The sequence below is a fragment of the Helianthus annuus genome, chromosome 14 (genome assembly GCF_002127325.2).
Source record: "Helianthus annuus cultivar XRQ/B chromosome 14, HanXRQr2.0-SUNRISE, whole genome shotgun sequence".
NCBI classification, from domain to species: Eukaryota; Viridiplantae; Streptophyta; class Magnoliopsida; order Asterales; family Asteraceae; genus Helianthus; species Helianthus annuus.
The window spans coordinates 106,002,954-106,007,344 of record NC_035446.2 but is presented as its reverse complement, the minus strand read 5'-3'; the positions used below and the strand labels follow the sequence as shown (position 1 = coordinate 106,007,344).

At 33.3% G+C, this 4,391-nt stretch overlaps 1 long non-coding RNA gene across 3 annotated transcripts; it reads right to left on the bottom strand.

The window, feature by feature from the left end:
- Positions 1 to 295: 295 nt before the first annotated feature.
- Positions 296 to 3,706, bottom strand: LOC110908916. 3 transcript variants are annotated; one of them, XR_002575023.1, is made up of 4 exons: positions 3,406 to 3,706; positions 1,783 to 1,894; positions 1,654 to 1,706; positions 296 to 1,575 (listed from the first exon to the last, which is right to left on the bottom strand). It is a non-coding gene; the product is annotated as an uncharacterized LOC110908916 (long non-coding RNA). The 3 variants fall into 3 exon arrangements; XR_002575024.2 differs by lacking the exon at positions 3,406 to 3,706 and adding an exon at positions 1,968 to 2,182; XR_002575022.2 differs by lacking the exon at positions 3,406 to 3,706 and having other exon boundaries at positions 1,783 to 2,181.
- Between the last annotated feature and the right edge of the window lie 685 nt (positions 3,707 to 4,391).

The following is a 4,391-nucleotide window of genomic DNA, read 5'->3' as shown; positions in this document are numbered from 1 at the left end:
TGTGCTTTATGTTACCTTTTGTAACAGTTTTGATTCCCGACACTTAGGAAAGCATTCAGGACCATTTAACCATATTTATGCATGATATTAAAGTGTTTAAATGCTGATTTTGCTGATTTTCTGTAGTTTATGTGAGTTTTAGGCACTTTTCAGCACTTAAACTATCACTAGAAAGCCAGTTTTATGATCCTTACTTTCCTACACACTATACTAGTGTAACTCTTGGTTTCTGGCTCATTATGTGCCTCAATACAATGTCTGTCTATTCACTGAACTCCGTCAGCATTTTTCTGATTTGTCTGATAACTGTGTTGCCAGTGTTTCGTGCATCATTCGAATCAACAAAGTTTGCATACAGTAATGATATGTCATTTGCAATATATGATGCATGTGTATGTATATGGAAATAGTCAGAGAGCAATTCAAGTAATTAATTGTAATTCAGCATAGTCATTAAGCACTAATCATTGTTTAATAATTGTACGGATGCATGTAAATTTGACAGTTGTCACATTATAAGTAGCCTTGTGTTTTGAGAACGATGGTGGGGCTTTCTTTAGAATCCTTTAAGATATACAAAAAAAAGACATTCTTTTTATATGTTTGTTCATTTGTAAAGACCATTCTATTTATATTATGTGTTTTTAAATTTATCATTAAAATGGCTTTTTCATTATTGTATTGTATTTTTTATTATGTGATAAACTTTACACGACCCGAATTGTCGAACCGACCCATATTTATATTGGGACATTTGAAAAAGTGAACCCATTGGAAAAAATTCCTGGATCCGCCACTGCCTGCATTTATATATCACTCTTTTCATCAATTTCAAGAATTCTACCTTGGGTTTTAGGCCAACGTACAAAAGCTCACATCTAAAAGGTTGGATGTCATGATAACTTACTTGAATTAGACCCCAAAGTATGTACAAGTAAAGGCATACCACCTTGTTATGCAGAATTAAAGTTTCTTACTTATCTACGTGAAATAGGTTACCAAAATTCACATTTATCCAAATTTAATGGTCAACAAACAATCAACCACCAAGTTCTTATTCAGTTCAGAAGAGTTCGTTTATATGATATCGACAAAAAATTCATTAGTGAAGCATCAAACAAAACTAATAATTAAAAAAAAATACACCTTGTTATAGTAAAGGGTGTACCCGGTGCTTGACTTAACTTCCGCAGTTGCACAGGGTCCAGGGAGGGGCAGGATCGCTTTGCGATTTGATGTACGCAACCTTACCCTATACCTTGTGCAGGAGGTTGTTTCCCACGGCTTGAACCCATGACCTTAAGATCACAGCTTAAAATTATACAAGTAAACTCATGATATAAATGTTGGCATTAAACTAAATTAGACAGTGTGAAAGACAAGCGGAACTCTTTAAAGTTACCAAAGGGAAACGGATAATACATCAAAGCTAACCTTTTTATTGCCCCATTAAAAATGTCACAATATCTATTTGAAAGGAAAAAAAACCATGCTCATTCTTTGACCTAGTGCATGAGGAGCGGCTGGTCTTCATCCCTGGCTAGTGACCATTGGTTGAGAAGTCTCTTGTGATATCTGTCTCAGTCGGCGAAACGCCTAAAAAACACTGTTAAAGAAAATATTAAAAAAAACTGAAGGGAAAATTGTGTTTACCTTTATGGTCAACTTGAATTGTTGACAGAACTTTGGAATTTTTTCCTTTTCACCTATTTATGAAATCTTATTTAGAGGTAATAATCATTTTTCTTATAGTTATTTAGATGTTGATAAATGTAAACTTACAGTGTTGTAGTGTGGAACTTTTGAGATCAAATTATGTGTTGTATCTATTCTCTTTTTCCAGTTTTTTGGTAGCCTAATCATATGATTTAGGTAGTCCAATTATATGATGTGCCTGAACAAAAGTATCTAATATTAGAGCTATATTTTCTATTATATTTAACAGTTAGTAAAATCATATAAAATACATTTGAAACGGGTTTGACGGGTCAAAACAACCCAAGCATATATTAATGCATAAAATCTGCTACTTCGCTTCTGACCCAACCCATCTTCACCGTTACTCCTATATGTCTAGAATGTTTAAACCTGAGTTGTATTCTTCAATTGCATAGATTGGTAGTTGGGGAAACCATGCCTTCATGCTCCCATATCTTCCTATCGTGTTGCTATTGTAGACGCAAAGCTATAAAAAAGGGTTTAAAAAACGTTAATAAATAAGTTTCAAGTTTGGGTTTAAAAGCATCACAATTTGGGCATGCAAAGAGAGAAAGTGCTTAAGAAACCAATGTTAAGAATTTGGATTGTTCATTTGTTTGGTCACTGAATAAAGCCGCCTTCCTTGCGCCAAATGAAATAATATACATTGGAAAAGAAAATTGTTTGATCGGATTAAAACACAACCCAAATCAATAAATTTGGAAAAGATTGTATATAAAAATGGATTTATATGTGTACGTATATTAAAAAAAATACTACCTTTGGTAAAAAGGGTATTCTAATTCGTGTGTACTGTTGGATGAGCTTGAGTAACACATGCTTGTTTGCAACAACATACTCCAAGTTGTTAGAACTACTTAAAATAAAATAAAAGAACATTCACTACAAACTCCACTAAAACCGAGGATTACCATTTACAAGTAAAAACCAATTTTTAATATATTATTATTAATAACAATAACATACAACTTTGTAAATCATCATTTTAACCTTGCAATTGGAGGTTCCAATTTGTATCCATTTAATGATGAATTAGTGGATTGGGGTTACGTTCATCTCAAACGGGTTAAATGGGTGAAATAAACAAATTGGGATAAAAGGGAATGGGTTTAAAGATTGTCAAAACTCTATATTCATTACATTTTTACCAAAGAGAATGTAGCACTAAGAAACAACCATAATCTGGTAATTACATTAGATGAACTAAAGGGTGAACTTCTGTTATCATTGGTTGGCTTTAAAGGCTGATCCATAACAAAATTAGGGTGAAGGGTATAGTTAATCATCTTACGGTGTTTGAGTGAAATCCTACCCAATAATATTATGCCATGTCAACTCCCCATTCTACTCCCCATTTTACACTCAATCATTAGGTATGGTCAAACACCCCTCAATTAAAAAAAAAAACTTGATTGGTCTCTCCTCTCTCTCTCTCTCCTCTCTCCTCTCCTCTCAACACAATCGGTGACTACACACCGAATTCCCCACCCTCTCTCCAACTCAAACACCCAACTCAAACACCCAACTCAAACAGGTGGGGGTGGTCACCGATCGGTGACACCCACTCCCCGATCAAGTCACCGAGGATTATACCCTCCAGCCTTAGATGTTGAATTTAACTCTAAAGCTTAAAAAGTCAAATTATTATTATAGAATATTATTACAATAATTAATGGAAAGACGTACCTCTGCAAATGGGTACGTGAGTTTCACCATCTTCTGCCCCGTCACATACAAAATGTACCAAAAAATCTTAAAACAAAAATGTTCGTAATACATAGTGCAGATCATTTTAACCACCACCCCCACTTCCCGAATTCGTAGCTTCCCAACTTCACACTTGACTATGTAGAAGCTGGTGCCAAATTCGTTACAATAACTACGATCAACTGCTATTTTTAACACTATCCGTCGACTTTCAAGCTTATACTCATCCATTTTGCCATTTTTAGAAAAACACAATTAAAATAATAGTCAATGAGAGACTTACCTATAAGAAAAGATTTATTCCAGTTATTATGAAATCATGTTCAATCACAAATGCAGTCTTCTAAGCATGATTACGTGTTTTTTTGTTTTTGTTTTTTTTTTTTTATGATATAACCTACCTCTAAGAGCTGGCCCTAAACAATTCAAATGAAAAAAAGGTGTAAAAGATTAAAAAATAGACCTCCATCTAGAGAGCATATAAATGTTGCCAAACAATTTGATTTAACACAAAAATTTATTGAAATACAAAGAGTTTGTGTTTATATTTAATAGCATTATAAAAAATTCTTGAAATACAGAGAGAAAAAAAAAAGATAGCTATTATAATAGTGGGTTATAATTTATACCAGAATGGCGTCTTTAAAATGTGGACATATAGAATACACAGGTGCTTCATGATCATCAAATTTAAACTGTTTGGCACCTGTTGCTACATCCCAAACCTTACTCTGTATATGATATGGAATATTAATGCAGTTAATATATATAATACTGGGAACCGCTTAAAAAATGAAAAAAAGGCATCAGAAGGAATAAAACAAACCTCCAAGTGGTTTTGGAGATCATCACCACCATGGTATGAGTATATATGCACAACATCCTTCAAGTATGCAACACTTGTATCGAAAATCATACTGTTAACTCAGATTTTATTGACAGAAAAACTAAATTAAAATATAAGA